The sequence below is a fragment of the Stegodyphus dumicola genome, chromosome 3 (genome assembly GCF_044657685.1).
Source record: "Stegodyphus dumicola isolate Sdum_Otavi_A_Nest chromosome 3, ASM4465768v1".
Lineage (NCBI taxonomy): Eukaryota > Metazoa > Arthropoda > Arachnida > Araneae > Eresidae > Stegodyphus > Stegodyphus dumicola.
Genome location: NC_140770.1, coordinates 212,438,482 through 212,460,042, shown reverse-complemented (window position 1 = coordinate 212,460,042; position 21,561 = coordinate 212,438,482). Strand labels below are relative to the sequence as shown.

The following is a 21,561-nucleotide window of genomic DNA, read 5'->3' as shown; positions in this document are numbered from 1 at the left end:
GAACGTATCACTTGATTTTTATACAACTGTCAGCATTATAGGTCCTCCTGTGTTTGGACAGATGACACCTGAGAACTTTCTAATAATTTTTTTTCCTCATATCAACTTTTTAATTCATTTTGTCATACTAATGTTCTTTTTATTTTTAGTTAACTGCTGTGGTGTGTTTAATCTATTTTTTTGCTTCGTTTGTGTAAGTATCCTCAGCTTTGTATCTACAGATTATTTTTTCTCATACCTATGTTACTAAATTATAATAATTTTTTTAATTTGATGATATACTATGTTGCTTCAGGCGAGGTCACCTGTCCGGTCATGATGGCCGAATGTGGGAAATGTTGTCATGATATTCCCTAATCCCCTACTGTGTGATGTATGCATTGCATCAGCATGTGTTTCCCGCCTTCGAGAGAAGACGAGGATTAACTGGCGAGCGGAGCAGATGTTGCTCGATCGCTCGTATACCATTTTCATTAATTGTAATCCTAATGTAATCTATATTTGTAAATAGTAATAAATGTGTGTTATCAACTATGGTCATTGCCTTTCCCCACATATATATGCATATTTAACATTTTTGAATAACATAATTAGGTTTTTTAACTAACAAGATATGGAATAATCCCATTTTGACATCTATCAACTCAAGTTTACTAATAACTTTGTGAAAAGAAATGAAATAAATTAATCACTTTCTTTGGGACATTGAGTAGTTTTGGCTTACCTTACATTTTATTTGCATAAGAACTGTACTACTCATTTGCGAAAACCATATGTAGCTCGCATATATATCATACAACTTCAAGATAATAATTCCATGCTACAACTGCAATTACTTGTTACATGTTCAGTATCATCTTACTGATGTAAACTCAGGCATGTAAATCTTACTTGAAATGAAGAAATGGAATTTCAAATTTTATATGAGTAAGTGGCATCAACATTTATTTCAAACATGTGGCCATATTTCACCTTGCTGGTGTTCACAGTTATTTAATAATACATGTACTAGTTTGTTTAGGATCATATAACATACCACATCCTAAAAAATGTTTTTCTTGATATACCAGCTTGGCAGATATGCTTTAAAATTGGTTTCTGGACATTAATTTGTTATACAAATAATATGGTTGAAGATTATATTATGTAGTACATTATAAAAATAGTAATGCTGAAATAATAAGTGTAACAAAGTGCATCATTTGAATACTATTTCATTTATATAATTGTTCAAAAAATAGAATTCTTTGTGAACTACATATTTATTTATCAAACAAAAATACTGTAATAATTGGTCTTTCAATAAAATGTTCGTGGAACACATACATTTAACCATTAAATTTGTCGCATATAAATATATATTCTTATTCAATGAAAAAATGTGACATTTTAAGTCAGGTTTTTTTTATGATACACTGTTTCAAGAAGCATCAAATGCAGACTAGATAATATTTAAATCTACATCATCATATAGCTCTTCACAATGGCCATAAAAATTAACATTAAAATGTCACTTTCTAAATGTATCAAGTAATAAAAATTATATTGATCAAAATAAAATGTATTTAAATACACTGTTCAATTAAACAATAAAGTTAATTGAAAACAATACAAAAATTATAAATAATAATCAATATACTTTAAAATCAAAGTTTTTTTAATAGTAAGTACATCATTTTTTAGAAAAATCTCATTAAAAATATTAAATTATACGAAACCTGCTTTACTTAATACATAATGAACATGAAACATAATTTTAAAATTCTCAACCAATCTAAAAATTTATACAATTCAATACAAAGACTATTTTGATAAAGAAGTTTAGAAGTCCTTGGAAAGATATTCCTTCAGAGAAAATTAAATAAAATGAAACACTTTGATCAAGGAGGTAATTCTACTATAATTGATCACACATTTGCATTTCACACACTTGCTGACATACAAAAATTGACTAATCAAACAATGAAAATAAATTATAACCTTATATTTTAATACTGCTAATGACAATTTTTACAAACTTCTTTAAATTATTTGGGTTATATTGAAAAAGCTATAAAATGTGCATTATTGAAGAAAATAATATATTATAATATTGATATTTTAATGAAACAGGAACACTCTAAATTTATTAAAATAGAAGAGTATTTTCTCGGACAAGAGTATTTTATTACAACTCAGAGTGTGGAGAGTTATATGGAGCATCTTTAAACTCTTCAGGGACATCTTCATCTTCACTCTTTTTCATGTAAAATCCTTTATCAAGTAGTAATTGTTTACATTCAGTTTGGCTTTTTTCACTCAGTGGAATTCTCTAAAAAATGATAATGAATTAATTCTTTTGGTATCACAAATTAAAACTAATGCACAGAAACTCCTTTGCTAATCATACAATATAAAAATAAAAGTCAAAGTATTGTGAAATATTCTATTCATTTTAAAACAAGGTAACAATGCCAGGGCTAAATTAATGAACATAGATGACACATATACATGTGACTGCTGTTGAGAACATTTTGCATGTATATATAAAAGTTTATGTGTTTTGAGGGCATCTTTATTTATATTTTTGTTATTTGGCAGAAGTGAGGTTCCAGGAAAAAAAACCACAAGAATAATGCTCACAGGAAAAAAGCCCACACAGAAATGTGCCCATATAGAAGAATACTCACATGGAAAAAAGGCTCACATAGCTATATGCTCACATGGAAATAAGCCCACTGATAAATAAAATAGTAGAAATATCCTTACATTAATTAATCGATTTGAACATCGTACACCTATTTGAATTTTTTTTAAGAAAAATTATTTGATCATTTGAAAAAATTATTGGACAAATGCTCATATTAACCTTCTCAGGGGCAGTATATAAAAGAATGAAAACTATAGTAAAATTTTGCATGTACTGTAATATTTTATACCACTGCCCCCCCCCCCCGTACAACTACCAATAGTTTATTTTTGTTTTTTATTTACTCTATTTTTGCATACTTTTGATGTGTAGCTATAGAAATTGATGTCTGAATAGAGTTATTTAAGTTTGGAGCCAAAAAAAGTTCTCGAAGACCACAGTTTTCAATTGTGTGGCATCATTATGAAGCAGCCTTTGAAAAATCTCCTAAAAAAACAAATTATTACGAAAGCTTTCATAAGGTACTAAATTCATTATATAATTGTAGACATCCTAGTACGTGGGTTTTTTTTTTTTTTTGATGGACTGAAAAAAAGATTTAGCCTGTCAACGTTTATTACTAGCTGAAGTAAAAATATAAAAAAAATATGAAAATTTGCATTTGGTAATCGCAAATCATGTAAGAAACTATGAAGAAATCGATGATAAAATTAGATATTTACATATATTAGCTAATATTCAGTAACTTTGTAGAGACATTAGGTATTTTGGAAGCAGGAGATGCAAAAAATGAGCAAAGCCTTTGTTGGGAATCGTATCATGGACCTCTGGAATAGGCGCCCAGCGTGCAGACCACCACACCACGAAGGCATGCTAGGAAGGCGGGAAAAATACCTTATATACTCCTCCTTTTAAAGGGTGACTGGGGTTTTTAGGGGATCAAATCACCAAATCTTGGGTGTAGAGAATCATCATCCACAACCCTCTTAGTTCGGGCGCCGCTGTAGAGACATTAGGTATTTTGGAAGCAGGCGATGTGAAAAATGAGCAAAGCCTTCCCGGAAATTGAACCACGGACCTCTGGAATATGTGCCCAGTGTGCAGACCACCACACCACGAAGGCGGGAGAAATACCTTAAAGTTTATGCGAAATATACATGATTTATATATAACAAGGTCTTTTACATGATTTAAATAAATTAATTATTTCTATTTGCTTATTTTTCTAAATGTTTATATTGTAACTTATAATTACTATTATTTTTTTTAACAATTAAAATTGTAATTTTTCGCTGAATATTCTGTTTCATTTTCCTTCCTTCCTCTTCTCTTTTTCCCAATTCAAAACAGCCCATTTGTTAATCTTATATAGCAACTAAATCTATACACAAGTTATACAGTTTTTGATATATGCATATACCATAGATGTTTTGGTAGTTTAAATAAATTTTTTTTTGAAAAATTCAAGTAGCTGTACGATGTTCAAATCGATTAATTACTGATTGATTAATTTAAGGATATTTCTACGTATTTTATTTATCAGTGGGCTTATTTCCATGTGAGCATATATCTATGTGAGCATATTTTTAAGTTAGGCTTTTTTTCCTGTGGGCATTTACACCTATGAGCATTATTCTGTGAGCATTTTTCCAGTCACCCAGAAGGGGACATAACTTCATATCGTCCTACACAATTTCTTGCCAAATTCTCTCTAATTGCTGAGTTCAAATCCCAAATGGAGAGGAATATGGAAATCTAGATACAACACATTTGGCAAGTATGAAGATAAGCAGTAGAAATGATTGTCTCATGTGGTTGGCCATTATCCTGTAGCTATGTTGGCATGGGATACTCTGAAAGGAAGAATAATGCAACAGGTGGATAGAATATGGTCAACATAACATCATGCTGTAAGATGTCACAAATGACAACAAAAGGAGTCTATCATATGAAATTGTAGCATCTGATTTCGAGAGTATCAGTACTCTCGTACCCGAGAACCTCTGTGTGCGAGAGTAGAGTAGAATGTAATGTAACTGCATAAACAGCGCATTGCTGCTGTCTTATGAGTTAGTTAGAAATAAATGTTTGTGCCGTGAACTAGTCTGTTTTGGTTGCGCCATGCATTTCACTGAACCCACACCACTAGACACAACAGAAATGGCCCCTCCTCTCAGACCATAATTCCCTATTGTCATGCAATAGGTCAATATTCACTGCTGTCTTCTTTAGATACTTCTCCACTTGCCATCAAGGCATAGCTTAAAGCAGAACTTATTGCTCAAGACAGTTCTACTCCAGTCAGTAAGATTTTAAGTTGAATGAGATCATTACCACCACATTTATATCTGCCATTTTACAAAGGTGAGAGGCAGTTGGTGCCACCTCATGTACTTGCACTTTAGCACTCTTCTTATTTCTTCTCCATGAAATACTACTGGAAAGTTTTAAAGCTCTCTTTTTGTTTAGCCCTTTCCTTTAAGTAATAGAATAATCCGCTAAAATTTGATGATATATGTTTACTGGTAATGTAGGAGCTGCTTTTCTGCTGCTAGATTTACTAAGTGACATGGCAACCTATAATGAGAGATTCCTTTCAGTGTTTTTCAGAAAGGTTGCCACACCTTTCATTATGACCCAGTATAATTATGAATTATCTGCACATAAAGAAACAGCAGTTATAAGAATATTTAATTTACTCAATCCATTATAATCAACACAAAAACATTCTAACAGTTGAATCACCAACTAAATTTAGAGAACACAAAAGAGCTATTTTTATTTCGCCCTCTGCCTCATTCAAATAGGTTGCAATAATTGAATACATTTGTAATCATTTTCATTACTTCCATCAACAAAAACGGAGAAAACAAATACTTATCAGGTCTTTTTTGGTGAACATTTGCCATATCACTAAGAATGACAGAAGTTCTTCAATATTTTTTTGCTACATCTGAATCAAGACACTTATGTTGCAAAATGTTTAAGTATTTTACTTTCATAATTCTTTACCAAATTTTCAATATTTGATATTTATTTTATTTGATTTTTCTCACCATGAGATATTATAAAATCACACCCACATGACAAAATGCTTAAATATTTCACATTCATAATTCTTTAATACACAAAAATATATTCTTCTAATAAGCTGATCTAAAAATACTGGCAATGTTGATTTTTACTCATTTTATCATGCAAATTTTATTAAACCACATGCAAATAATGTTTGACAATCCTTGATACATTTTACAACTGCCAATTCACAGCACATTTCCAGGTTGTCTTGACAAAAACTTTGTTGAAAAAAATTGTCAGATGAGGAAGTTATATAATTTAAAACAAGAAAATAGGAAGATAAATGCTTTCATTTCACATAATTTTATAACAATACCATAAACCTGATAACATCACAATAACATTAGTATATTTGGAGAAAAAAAAAAGTGAAGAAATTGCAAATCAACTTAAATGCTGCTAGGCTTTTTTAAAGACAGCAAAATGGTAATCTAGTGATGCTAGTAATCTAGCCAGATCTAGCGATGCATAATATAAGAATGTGGAATCAGTGAAACACTAAAACATTTCTTTCTGCCCCCCTCCACAAAAGTGGATTTGTATGAGCATGTGATGAAGAATGATAATCCCATTGTCAATTTTTGGGATTATCATTCTTCATCACAGCATCATTCTTCAGCACATGATCTAATGGTAAACTGGAACTCTAAAGAGATTAAAGTTTGAAAGTAGGTATACAACTGAATTCCAAACGAAAAAAAAAAAAACAGATGTTCATTAACAGATGAGGACTGGAATTTTTAATCAAATTTAAGCTGGCATGATTTTACAGACTATTAAAAGAGAATACTAATATTCTGAATAATTTTAGCACAATAAAAAATTAATACATAGAAAACAAACTAATAATGACGAAGCAGCAGTTTATTTATAAATTATCTTTTTTTAAGCTTTATATTCTTCAATAAAAATTTTCAATATCTCTATTTGACCAAAGTATGATGAGTACCATTTAATAAAGAAATAATATAAATTCCCAAAACTAAAATTTGGAAAAAAAAAAAAAAAAAAAAAAATTCTAAATTGTTATTTTATTTACAAATGCAAAAATATTTTGGAAATTTAACTTAGAATCCTCATTGTTTGAAAAACAAGAACGTTAACGTCGCTTTCAAGTGGAATTTTTTTTTATCATATTAAATGGAAAATTTATTTTTTCTTGATCACTGACATGAGATAAAGAATGTTCTATCACCTATCACTTCTAAAATATTCATGATAAAAAGTAAAGCACACTGGGATAGGATAAACACAGATGCTTTAAAAAAAAAAAAAAAAGAGAGAGAGAGAGAGAGAAGAAGAAGAGTAGATGAAAAACAGCTATCAGTATTGGAGAGAAGGATTAAGTATATTTTAGCAGGTAATTCACAATTCTTTCTGGAGTTTACAAAAATTATAGCAGTGATCGCCAATGAGGTCTTTTTCTATAGCCTATGATTAAATTGACAAAATTAAAGTATCAGTTAATTCCTGAATTGTTGAATATTATTCAACATACATTCATCTTTCATACAGAAATTATTTGGAATTAATACCACGAGAACCTTGAAATTCATGAATCAGGTTTTATTATTTACACACACAAATTCTTAAATATTTGTTTCACACAAATTCTTAAATATTTGTTTACTGTGGTTTTGAGATACAGCATAAATTGTCTTTCAAAAATACAGAAACTGGGCATCAACAAAAAGAGGATTTATATTGTCAGCTGTCAGTTCCAACAGTCCTGCCTGTTTGACATCACAAAAACAGTCAGCCTTCTTAAACTTGTCCAATACATGAGTTGTATAGTATACAGATGCTTCTGTTTGATATCTCAGAGGAAATCACTGTTGTAAGATTTACAACTGATTCACATTTAATGACTTCTAAAATGCTAGTTTTGTGTTCACCAGTAAATAGTATGCTTGCCTTGCATTGGTGGTTAAGAGTTGTAAAGACCCATAATTACATGATATGGCCTATTAAAAGAGCAAATTTGGAAATTCTTTACACATTGCTATCTATCTTTACATTCAATTTGTTACAATTTACATAATCCTACAAATTTTCAAAACTCCTGAGAAAATCAATGTAGGTTAAGTTATTTGGATATGGCAAGCCACACAAATGCTATATTCCTAAAAGGAGGTTCTTTGAAGGATAAGCAGTTTTAAAATTTCTCTTTTTTTCATCTCAATTATAAATTGAATAAAGTGTTTCTTTAATACCAAAGCTATCTTTTTATTAAACTATTTTAACAATACAGAGAGATTTTTAAATAAATTTATTGTTGCATCTTTTCATAATAGACTATCAATTCTGCATTTTATTTCTTTCTTTCCTTCCCCCCTTTTAATTTCTTTACACTGAGTAACATGTTTTCTTCCATAACATTTAAATAATACTACAAGGAAGTTTCAAAGAATGGTATCTGTTTACCAGCTACTACACCATCTCCTGTTGCTGCTACTGCATCATGAACAGCTTTGCGCATTTTCGACCACTATCTAAAATCAAATTTTTATTAATAAAATATCCACTTTCTTTCCAAGCATCTGCATGTCAAAAGAGAGTGGTAACAGTTACAGTTCTAAAGAGAAGAATGAAACAGCTCATTAACAAGCAAAAAGAAAAATTAGAAGCTGTTAAAATTACACCAGTTTTAAAGTGAATACAACACTTTTTACAAAGAAAAAATTACAATATATGTAAATCTGCATTTCTTTCTTTTTAAGAAAGGTAACTTTATTAGTAACTATTTAAAATATGAAATTTTTTATTATTTAAGAGGATTTATCTATACTTCATTAATTATTATTACTATTATTTTTACTTTCCTGATTTGAAAAGATACAATTTTTTGTTGATTTTTTTTTTGGAAAGCATTTATATTTTTCCTGATCATTCTTAATTTCAATGTATTTGTGAGTTAAGGCCCGTTTTCACTACTGTGTATGCGTTGCGGTGTCTATGCATTTCTCCGATCAGCGAGCGAATTCACTTTGATTGACATCTGCAATCCGGTCGATGTGCGATGACGGACGACGTACGGATGGAGTTCAACAATGTTCAACTTCTATCCATATGTCAGCGGATGCGTTGGGGTCACGTGATAAAAAAGGAGCAATCAGGTGTTGTCACCAAAAATTAATGGCGGCAGAAGTAGCAACGAATGCTCGCTTAGGGAAAGAATGTTTTGTGAAAATATACTTATTTCTGAATTAACATTATAGCAAGAAATCTGCGTGCTGAAAAAGACAGCAATCAGTTGAATTTAGTTAAAAAAAGATAAGAAAAATAAAATAACTGCAACTACAGTACTTGTTCGCACAGAAAATCTGGCGTTCAAGAAAATCAGTGGCAAAAATTATAATTCCAAGTCCATGAAATAGCAAAATTTGTCCTGACAATTATTTCCTAGTTCTGCATACACATTTACCTTTAATGAAAATGAATGTCTGTATCAAACTGCTATAGCAAACCAGATATGGCACTAAAAGATTTGCTATTTTTTCTTTTGAAACAGGTAAAAACTAAAAATGTAATTATAAATTAAATTTGATAGCCTTTTAAATATCCCACTGCATTAAAGAGTATGTTAAATCTGTATTTCTCTATTTATAAATATACCTTTTTGGCTAACATATATTTGTAAGCACATGAAATATATTTTTAGCAGCCCATTTAACTTCAATCGGAACTCCACCTTAAAAGATAATGTTTTTTGTAAGAAATGTACTAGAAGCTGAAGAACAAACTCTGGTGAACTTTTTAGAGGATAGCACACTGAAATAAGACCAAAAAATTTAGTTTTAAGAATTGATTTACTTGATGATTTATATAAGCCACATTATGCATACTATTATGGTGTGATACTAGCTTAATGGTAAAGCGGATGGTAAGAAGGTTTAACTTTTGGGGTCGTGAGTTCGAATCCCATACGCCTTTTTCCAAACTGTCTGCAACTTTTTTAGCTTTTTGTTCCAATTTGATCTATATTCGTGTTTTATAATTTATTTCTATTATTATATGCATTAAATATAATGTTTTATTTAAATTTAATTTATATTATTTATTTATTTAAAAAATAAAATATTTTTAAAAATATTTAAATCTATTTATTTAAATTATCCCCGCAAAAAATTTTGAAATACAAATTTAAAGCATACCCTGTACACATTTATTTGAATTTAACAAACATTCTCCATTCGTAAAAAGAGAATTTAAAGTTAATTAAATTTTAATGAAATTTAATGCAAACAAATAAATGATTAATTATTGTTGCGAACTAATCTACAATATCATTTAAATTCTGAGAGCAAATGTACATCAAGTGCAAGTATCAAAATCCATGAATAAATATATACAGTCAAAAGTCTTTAATCCGGACTCATCGGGACTTCGGCTATTCCGGATTATCGGTTTTTCCGGATTATAGATCATCAATTTAAATCTGGTAAGATGGCATGCAGAAATTATAAAATTAAAAATATGAAACCATAATTTATGAAATAAAGAGCAATTGTGATCTAAAGGGTATCAAAATTTACAAAAAAAAAAAAGCTTAATATTTATTTGTTAAACATTTCTTTCAAAGTGTGCATGCGTAAAGCATACATTACGCATAGTCAAAATTAGAAAATTGCAACCAGAAAACTATTTGATGTGTATTCGTGATATTTATAATGACGAGGAACTTGATTTAAATCATATCAAAGACGGAGTACATCGAGATGAAATACTACATTTAGTAAGGAATTATAAGCCGAATAAAATAAAAACATCTGCTCTGAAGATAAGGATAGTGCTGACAGATCAACTTCCAGTTCATTGCGCGCCGTGATGCCACCCTCCCGCAGAGCAGAGTGAAATTGATAAACAGATTTTGGAATGGTTAGAAAAACAAAGGATATGCCTTTATCAGTTTTTTGCAGCAATTTCACTTTTTGTTTGATGGACATCGAAACATGCTCTCGCTTTGTAGATAGATCCTTTGGCAGCTCCAGAATCTGAAATTCTATTTGACATAATCGAAAGTTCAAGCTTACTTTTATAAAATTGCTCTAACAGTCTGCAAAAAATAATAAGCCGGATCCAATTCGAAGATTAAGAAACAACGCAATCTGCAACATTAACTGAAATAGATAATTAGACAATTTTAGCTTAGCTTATACCGTCCGTTATACATTAAATGCGCATGCGTAAACGTATTATGCACATGCATAAAGGTATTACGCGCATGTGTAAACGCCTATGCGCATAAAGTTTGTAGCTTTGAGGTGCGGATTATAGATCATTCCAGATTATGGGTGTCCAGATTAACGACTTTTGACTGTAATTCCAAAAATTTATTAATCCTAAAAAATTTATAAAAATGCATAAGTGAATAATAGGCTACATAAAATAAATATTTAAATAAATTTTTGGAATTATGTATTTAATCACGGATTTTGATACTTGCACTTGATTTACATATGCTCTCAGAATTGAAATGGTATTGTAGATTAGTTCGCAGCAATAATTAATCATTTATTTGTTTGCATTAAATTTCATTTAAATTTCCTCTTTACGAATAGAGAATGTTTGTTAAATTCAAATTTAATTCCTTGCAGCAATGGCGCAAGAGAATTATTTAAATTTAATTTAACTTTACTATTTATTCTTTTGAAACCCTGCACATTATATATATTCGTTTCACTTTTATGTGAATGTACATACATGTGCTCAGACTTTGGAATGTTTACGGCTCTAAATTTTCATTACCAAATAACGCGAGACAGTATTAATGCCCTAATCATTTTTTAACAAAAAATTACTATAATAATTGCTTTCAAATTCAGTCCTCTCCAGTAGAAGAACAGGAATTAATTAATTAAATATTTCCATTTTCTTTATCTAATGTGTGTGCATATATATAAAGAGAAAAAGCTTATTTTTATAACTTCTATAAAAAGAGATATGAATTAAAAATTTTTAAATCAAAAATAATGTTTTATGGATTTTGTATAAAATATAACTGCCCATAGTGAAGTTTAAAACAAACGAGATTTCTAATAAATTATCCAGCTATGACCCTGAAGTCAGCGGTATACAAGCATAGCAAATTGTGTGTAAATATTGTGAACCTTTCTTTACAGTTGCTCTGTATTTTTAAAGTACCAACTATTTTTTAATTCGTTTAACTTTATTTTATTTATTTATTTTCTTATTTTTTAGTAACAGTACATTTTAGTTTTAATAATATATATATTATTTCATTAATATTTAAGGCTTCTAGAAATGCAAAAAAAAAAAAAATGTTTAATTTACTTCAGCTTCTATGCAATTAGTGATGTTCAGAATATGCTTTATAACCTTACTCATCTAAAAATTGCTAGCATTGCTAGATGAGTAAGGTTATAAAGCATATTATGAACATCACTAATTGCATAGAAGCTGAAGTAAATTTAAAAATTTTTTTTATATAAGTAAGGTTAAAAAGATAGATAATAAGAGGTTTTAGATAAGTAAGATAAAAATTGCTAGCGCAGTTCATAAGCAGAAATAAAAATTGCCAATAACATGCAATTCAGTAAACAAAACTTTTCTGCGTTTTACGTCTGGATCCATATCAAATCCAAAACAAACAATACTCGCTTGAGCGGGAAAAATTCAGATGTTCAGCGTCGAAACTCGCGAACTGGTTGTTTGGCGGCAAAATATTACAGTGACACCTAGCGGTGGAAAGTGAAAATAATGTACGGATACGTGGCAGTGGAAATGCTTATACAGATGCCATAGGCGTGTCCTCAATTGACACAACGCGTTCGTATGCAGTAGTGGAAACGAGCCTTTACACAACATTGACCACGCAAAGGGGAAGCACAGCTCTGTATTGTTAATACTAAACAAGAATATTCTGCTCAGAGTAGCATAACAAAGAATTTGATTCTTAACTTCAACACATATGTTTTCCACCCCATGGCAAAACATTCAGCTTACTCATGGGTGGTACAAAGTTTGCAACGATGATTTTTTAACCTGTTAACACATGCACCGTATATTTTTGACATGATGTTTTCTACTGCTTGCAGATATTTTATGAATTTCTGAAAACTTGCACCTGTCACTTTCGGTACTTTGCTGTATAATCTAGTGAGTAAGGTGTAAGAAGGATGTCTAGTAAGTAAGGTGTTTTAAGGAAAATAAACTTGAAAAAAAAAAAAAAAAAAAATGTGTGGGGGGGATGTGAGTGTGGGTGTGGGTCAGTTTTACCCACTGCACATTCTGCAGTCATTTTACATTATGAATCTGACTGAGTATGAATGGAAGCAGCAGAGGCTCTGAGATCTTGCAAATTTTTCGATAAAAAGCAAAACTAATGGAAGCTCTGATTCATCTAAAGCTTTCTGAAAGTGAACAAGAAATGGATTTAGGGAATTCAAATTTAATGCGACAGATATAATAATAACAAATATTATTTTGGCAACAAAGACAGAACTATGTGGATGGCAAGACCTCCCCTGACAAATGTGTGAAGAAGATCAAAAACTATGTTATATTTACCCTATGTAAAGCCAAATTACAGATCTCAGACAGGTATTATAGAAATTTTTTAGTCCTTTTTAACAATGATATTGTAAATGTTATTATCAAATGCATGAATTTTGAATAAATCAAAACAAAATTTAATCGCAAAACAGATGCACTGTCAACCAACAAAGCAGAAACGAAATTACTTTATTATGCTGGCATTATGAGAGCTGCACACTCGAATGCTAAAGATTTTTCATCAATGAATGGAACATGAATGCAAATTTTGCCAGCTATGATATCAATCAACCATTTTCATTTCCTCCTTCAACATTTGAGATTCTATAACATACATTTAATCATCAAGTGAGAAAAGAAATTGATAGACTAGTCCTAATAAGAAACATTTTTTTGAAAAAATAGTTAATAATCTTAAAAAAGTGTATTGCATTTATAAGTATTATACTATCAATAAGAAACTTGAACCATTTCATGGAAGATGACAGTTTCACAATACATCAAGAACAAAAAAGAGAAATATGGTAGAGTTTTCATATAGTGCCTGTACTATATGAAGTATGCCTGCTTTTTTTACACACATAATCGGGAATGATGGACAACAACATAGTGAACCTTTTAAAGCAAGCAATAAACCAAATCATGTCATGAAGATATTTATTGCTCTAATTAATCAAAGTATTTGTAATATAAGTATGGATAACTGGTTTATCGACTCCCATTTTAGCATTAGATTTGCTATAAAAAAAAATTACAGCTGCAGGTACAATTAGGATGAATAAAAATGAAGTCCCTAAAGAATTTTTACCTCCTAAGTCAAGGACTGCACATTTCTCACTTTTTGGATTTTATGAGTAAAAACTGCTTTTTCACATGTTCCTAAAAAATGAAAATCTGTCCTGGTGTTATCTCCATTTGTTTTGGATTGCAGAATCAATTTGACTTAAGGTGATTTATGTAAACTTGAAATGATTACCTTTTACACCTTGACCAAAGGAGGAATAGATACTGTGGATGAGATGTGGATAATACACTGCTTATCATAAATTAAGGAAAAATCACAAAAATAGCGATAACTCCCAAAAAAATAAGCCAAACCGTGTAAAATTTGAATATGTTGACAAGTAAGAGTAGCTGAGTAAATCTCCAATATGCAAATTAGTGGTGCTGCACTCGGAAAACGTCATCTGCAAGGAGCATAAAAGTCCATGTTTGAGAGCAAGCCCACATATTTCACTGTGATAGTGATATCAGAAATCTGAGATAGCCAATTCATAACAATGATCTCCAGGCATCATTTGCCTGCAGAACTGTGATGGAGAGCCATTGGGAGATTAGAGGCAGGACAAAGTCAAACAGAAGTGGCCAAATGGCTAAATGTGAGTCCTTCTGTTGTTCATAGACTTTGCAACCACAGATTTGATCAGGAGGCAATTTGAAACCACAGATTCGGCATCTAGGAGGTTCAGCCAAGGGCAGCCAACTGCTACGACGAGCGCCGATGACCGATATTTGACATTATGTGCACACAGGAATAGATAGAACCGCTACTCCGACTCTTCTTAGATCCTCCCTTGCTGCAGCCAACGGAAGGTTGGTGTCAATGTCAACTGTGCGTAGAAGGCTTCTTGGTGTCAATGTCAACTGTGCGTAGAAGGTGTGTGGGGGTGTGGTAACCTTTTAAAGCAAGCAATAAACCAAATCATGTCATGAAGATATTTATTGCTCTAATTAATCAAAGTATTTGTAATATAAGTATGGATAACTGGTTTATCGACTCCCATTTTAGCATTAGATTTGCTATTAAAAAAAATTACAGCTGCAGGTACAATTAGGATGAATAAAAATGAAGTCCCTAAAGAAAGGTATGCGAGGCGACCAGCCATTTGTGTGCCGCTCACGTCACGCCATAGGAGGGACCGCTTTCAGTGGGCACGACAATATGTCCACTGGACGCCTGATCAGTGGAGGGCTGTGCTCTTTACGGATGAGTCCAGGTTTAGTCTAGAAAGCAATAGTAGGCATTATTTGATATGGAGAGAACCTAGAACCTATTATCATCCGTCAAACATCCGTGAAAGAGATGCATACGGAAGGAGCAGTGTCTGTGTTTGGGGTGGCATCTCTTTGGGTGGACGCACAGACCCCCATGTCTTTCCAAGGGGAACTGTGAATGCTCAGATTTATAGAGCTGACATCCTTGATGTTTATGTGCACCCATATGCCGGGGCAATAGGTGATGCTTTTCTGTTACAGGACGACAACGCAAGACCACACAGGGCTCACATCGTAGATGATTATCTTCAACAGGAAACAATTATGCGCATGGAGTGGCCAGCTCGATACCCGCACTTGAATCCTATCAAGCACATTTGGGATGCTTTAGGGAGACGTCTAACTGCTCTCAATCTGCCCCCTCAGACCCTTGTCGCGCTTGCAACTGCTTTGCAAGAGCAATGGCTCTAACTTCCTATAGAACTGACAGACCACATAATTGAAAGCATCACATATCGCTGTATGTGCTGATATTGCTTTTAGAGGCGATCATATTTCATATTGAAAGTACTTTTCCTATAGCAAACTGACACCTTCGATTTTTTTCATTTTATACATGTGCTAATTTCTATACAACCATATTTGACTGGTAATTTCTTTTTATGTTATTTGATACCTTACTATGTGTTGTATATTGCGGGTAAGTTTCATAAAATTCTACATGTAACTTTTTCAGTAATCGTGATTTTTCCTTAATTTATGATAACCAGTGTATATTTAGTGTCAAGAAAAAGTTATCGTTGACCTTTGACAATTTTCTTCAGTTTACTAAATATCACAGGCATATATTCTTATACTATCTATAAATTCCACAATGAAACCAATCATTTGTCCCAACGAAACTATTTTAAGTAACTTGCTGTTGACTCAGTAAAGTAATATCTTCTTAAGAGATCCGAGAACATGGATTCTAAATTTTCCAGATGATAGACTGGTGAAATTTCCAACTTGTCATCAATGTGAAGAGTGTCCAAAAGAACCAGACTGAAAGATTTCATCTGTTTGTAAAGAATGTGATAAATCATTGTGTAAAACCCATTCATTCATTATATCAACAAATTTTTTACCCCCACAAAATTAAATACAAGAAAATTAAATAATTAACAAGAAAAATAAAGAAAGAAAATTAAATAAATCTCAAATGAACATGAATGCTTAAGTGAAAGCACTTTTTACTCAAAATTTTCCAAATTTCTTAAATTTCAAAATTTAAGCACTTTTTACTCAAAATTTTCCAATATAAACCCGATTAAAAATTTTCATTTTAATGTTATTTAAACACTTTTTTGAAAGTAACATATTGTTAACTGTATGTATTAAATGTTTCAAAATGGCAGAAAAAGGATGAATGCTGAAAAGGGATACAAAATAAAAGTTTAAATTAGTCCCCCCCCCCTCTGAAAATTGACTTTTAAAACAAATAATACATACTGACACTTAAAAAAGTATCCAAATAATCTATTTAGGTATAATTTTTTGGGGGGTTAAAATGCATTATCTCACTGAGAAGCTAGTGTAAAAATTACCATCAAATTGACCCGGTGCATTTAGAAATGTAATATAAAAGGGTATATGTGATGAAGGATTAAGACTGAATAAGAACAGAATCAGCTACAGAAGCTTCAAATATATAGTACAGTTAGCGAGGAACATGTATTGTGCATCCATGATTGTATACTGCTAGCAACTTCTGAACACTGCATTCCATTTTAAGATCCTTTTTATTCAACTCTCAGTCTATTATGCAACTACCCACATGTTCTTAAATTATACCTTGCTGATAACAATTGTCTCATTTGCTTGTCACACACTAGGTCTTTATTACACTGTAATGGATGTATTTGACCAATTTTATTGTCTGGGTCACTAAAGCTCTTAAAGAACAAACATGCAAAACCATATGCTTTTGGATTGTGTTAAAAATCTCATTGTCAATGTTCACTCATGCTATAAGACAGAAACACAACCAGATGTCTACTTTAATTGTAGACTGGCTGCAGTCATTGTGATCATTTAATAATTTTACCTGCAGCTGTCATCCATTACATTTTGGAATGATGGTGACAGGTCAGTAAATATTACGTTCCCCCCCTTTTTGAGTGGTGCTTGAATCCTTTTAAGGTAATTAAAAAAATAAGGTTTCTTATTTTAGTGCTGTCCCCATTTAAGAAATCACTTCCTATTTGCAGCAACAGTCTTTTGACTATCAGTAAATTAGACTCGTATCTAAAAGATTGAATTTATAAGGTCCGTACATAAAATAACTGGACAATTTCTCATAAATAAGAGAAGATTACTGTAAATAAATTTATCTCTTTCAAAATAACTTCCAGTAAAGATTGGAGAATATGGTGGGTGATTTATCACTGCAATTGAATGGTCAGCAAGATAATGTTGTACAGATAACGCTGTATGGCGTCTAGCATTATCGTGTAAAAGAAATCATTGTGCAGAATCAAAGTTCCTCCCTCCTAACATACTTAACCTGTTTTTTACTCAAACACACACATCCCTTGTAAGGTTAGTTGATTTATTTTCAGAGATAAATTCATGATCCTTTATAATAAAAAAAATGCAGTCATTATGACCTCAGTCTTTGATTTCAACATGCTTTTAAACATTCACTACTATGCTTTAGAGCTTAATTTGTGTATTAAAATTTTTAACAGTATTAAAAAAATTAGTATACATAATTTTCTAACATATTTTCTTGCAACTTCATAAACTACTTCTAAAAATAAAAGTAAAATTATACATATTTTTAACAGCAGGGAAACAGCACATTCAAAGAGCTTTAATCATTCTATCTCTACACTATGCATTAAAAACAAGTGTACATTAAAATATAACTTTATATTTAAAAGCATAAATATAAAAATTACTTACTTCAATTTCTTCACCATCTCTATTTAAAAATATTAGTTCTGGGACTGCTCCACTTATTTGCTTAAAATCAGCATTATGACTTACACAGTTAAGATTAATTAGCATGAAAATACAATTTCCATAAAAGAAATAAACTCTTTACCAAAATGACTCAAATTCATATAAAATATTACTAAGCAATATCCCTCTCAAAAAATTTAATGTTGATATTCATAACACTGAGTGACAAAAACAATTTTAAGTAGAAGAAAGGAAGGGTTGCAAGATAAAATTATACTGACAAGTTCAACAGAAGAAATTTCCATGCAAAATATATACAGTACAAAGTCTTTAATCCAGATTCGTCAGGGCTTCAGCGATTCCGGATTATGGGTTTTTCCGGATTATAAATCGTCAATTTAAATCTGGTAAGATGGCATGCAGAAATTATAAAATTAAAAATATGAAACCGTAATTTATGAAATAAAGAGCAATTATGATCTAAAGAGTATCAAAATTTACACACACACACACACAAAAAAAAAAAAAAAAAAAAAAAAAGAGAAGCAGCTTAATATTTATTTGTTTACTTTATTAAACCTTTCTTTCAATGTAAGTTGTTTAAGTTGTTTTGTTTTATGTGCCAATACTTTCTCTTTAATTCTATAAACAGACATAATTTCTTGTTCAGTTACAAAGTTCCACTGTTCAAGTCCTGTAATTGCTGTGCCGAGAATACCGACTAACTTGTCAATCGAAATTTTTTCTTTTTCACTAACCTCTCCGTCACTTTCTTTATGCCTTTATCCATTTTTTGCAGCAATTTTTGTTTGATGAACACCGAAACATGCTTTTGCTTTGTAGATCCTTTGGCAGCTCCAAAATCGGAAACTCTTTTTGACATAATCGAAAGTTCAAATTTACTTTTTATAAAATTGCTCTAACAGTCTGCAAAAAATAATAAGCCGGATCCAATTAGAAGATTAAGGAACAACGCAATCTGCAACATTAACTGAAATAGATAATTAGATAATTTTAGCATAGCTTATACTGTCCATTATACATTAAACGCGCATATGTAAAGGTATTATGCGCATGCACAGAAAGTTTGTAGCTTTGAGGTCCAGATTAAAGACTTTGTACTGTACTGCAAAGGCACATTAGATAATCAGCAGCAGTCAATGTTGAGAATGATATAATTTACTGCCAATGCAGATATACAAATTGTTAAAATCTGCAATTTTTTAAGGTGGTTCAAATTATCAGCTGTTGTTTCTTTTTCTTTAAATGTCAAATAAAACACATGTCATAATGTTCCAAGCATGCACAGATGCAAACAATGGACAATTATTGTGCAGCTGTTGACAAAATGTCTCACATTAGTGGAGCAATTAAAGGGGCTGATAGTATCCAGTAAACAATTATCTTCAAACACTTAAGACCCTGACAGAAATAAAAAAGTTAACATTGAAAATAATTTACATCAGAGCAGAAAAGGATTTTAGAGAATTAAAATATTAGATAAAACATTGAAAAATATAATACTGTGTAGAACTAAAAGGACAACTGTGTAAAATTGTGAAAAGTTAATAGATAAAAATAATAGAATAGGATTTCTTTTTGTTTTTGTTATTTTTATTGCATACACACCTTCTGGCCCTTTTCTGAAGAGATGTCGCAAATAAGAAAGTAGATCTGCATAGTCACTGAAATTTTGTTTAAAATTTTGTAATTTTTTTCCTCTTAATGCATGTATACTTCAATACATATAATAAAAAACTTAAAAACATGCTGATTTAAGTAAGAAGGTGGTCAATACATATAATAAAAAACTTAAAAACATGCTGATTTAAGTAAGAAGGGGGGGGACTAAGGAAGAAAAAACCATGTCTGAAAATAAGCTCATCCTCCAGTTTAGATCTTACAAAAGGTTCCCTTTAAGTAAATGGTAGAAGTAAAAGGTGCTTATAATATTAGTGCAATGAACCATAGTAGAAATCGCCAAACTTTCAGAATATACCTTGAGTCAAATGACATTTGAAATGAAGTAAAAACTTTTTAAAGAAACATAACGTTTTGCCTCTCTTCCAGGGTTTCTTTGGAATGTGTTGTACTTCCCTGCTTGCTTCCAGCTAACATGCAACAGCTCACTTCTCTCTATTATCCACTGTATTTGTCTTAGATGCTATACACTGTATTTCTGTTCATTGTCTTAAGATGTACAAAAGGTGCAAATTGTGCTTATAAATATGTGCAAATCAGACTATGCTTCTAAAGATAGTCATAAAAATTGTATATGACTGCACCTATGCAATTATACATTCTACATACCAACACTATCCACAACATCAACCATGATTTCAATTATTAGTCCAAGGACTATTGTTTTCATTTTGCAATTTTGCATTGGTTCACTATAAATGTCCGTTGCACTATTCAAACTGCTGCCACCAAATGTTAGAGTCCTGCATTATACTTGAAGAAATTAAATAATGAAAAATCTGCATGAATGTATGGTGTGTGTATTGAGAATACGGCAAAGCACACTAGGGCTATCTAGCCTAAGGGAAGGGATGCCTTCGTGGAGGACTTTCTAAGGGAAACTGGCTTGTATACACGTTACACATGGGGAAAACCACGAAAACGCCCATGCAGCCAGCCCGTTTGCGGGATTCGAACCTGGGACCGAACTACCAGTGTTCAGCGATATTACCGGTTGGCCGCTGGTGGACTGCATAAATGTATGGATATTTCTCGCATTATGATAAAACAATGGTACATAGAGCCATTGAATTTTGAATGACGTAATCCTACTGTGAATATGGGCATGTGAATGCCCAAATTTGATATTTGTTTTATGATCTATTTCAAATTTTGTAAAACTTTAACGAATTTTTGATTAACAAACTCAAGGATTTCAAAGCGAGCAATGGCAATGTTGTACAGAAAAAACATTTGTATCTCCAGCTCATGAAACTCTGTATCGGAAATTCTAAAGATATGCTCAATTTTGCGATATTGCTCTTGAAGGCCCAGGTGCAAAGCATGTTGAATCAGGCTCCTGGACTAAAAAGCCTCATCCTACATATAATACATATGGAGTGGCATGACGTCCTTAACGTAATGTGGCATAGTTCATAGGTGAGACTAAATCTCGTGAAAAGCAGTGGTGAGACTTATGCATATACAGAATGTTGAGCTAGTCACTTCAAATATCTGGAGATGTTGTCAAGCAATAATATCATGGCAATTGTCGCAATAATGCATATCTTAAATGTTGCAGGCTACTTTAAAGGCTGCTGGTGCTCAAATTGGCGAAGAAGAATGAAGATAGAAGTTCTCCAGTGACTTGGGTGGAGCTACTGGGTCACGTGGTCCAATGGTGTACCTGGAAGGCAAGTGCATAATCTTGATAATCA

The 21,561-nt window shown here is 31.5% G+C and overlaps 1 pseudogene across 1 annotated transcript in view; it reads right to left on the bottom strand.

Annotated features, from left to right (window-relative positions):
* Window positions 1-917: 917 nt before the first annotated feature.
* The window catches only part of LOC118193615 (selenoprotein M-like), a 50,480-nt pseudogene continuing 29,836 nt past the window's right edge, over window positions 918-21,561 (bottom strand). The window contains exons 3-4 of the transcript XR_015040406.1: window positions 18,164-18,242; window positions 918-2,311 (exon numbers count right to left, since the gene is read on the bottom strand). The product of XR_015040406.1 is annotated as a selenoprotein M-like (transcript). The remainder of the gene's footprint in view (window positions 2,312-18,163; window positions 18,243-21,561) is intronic.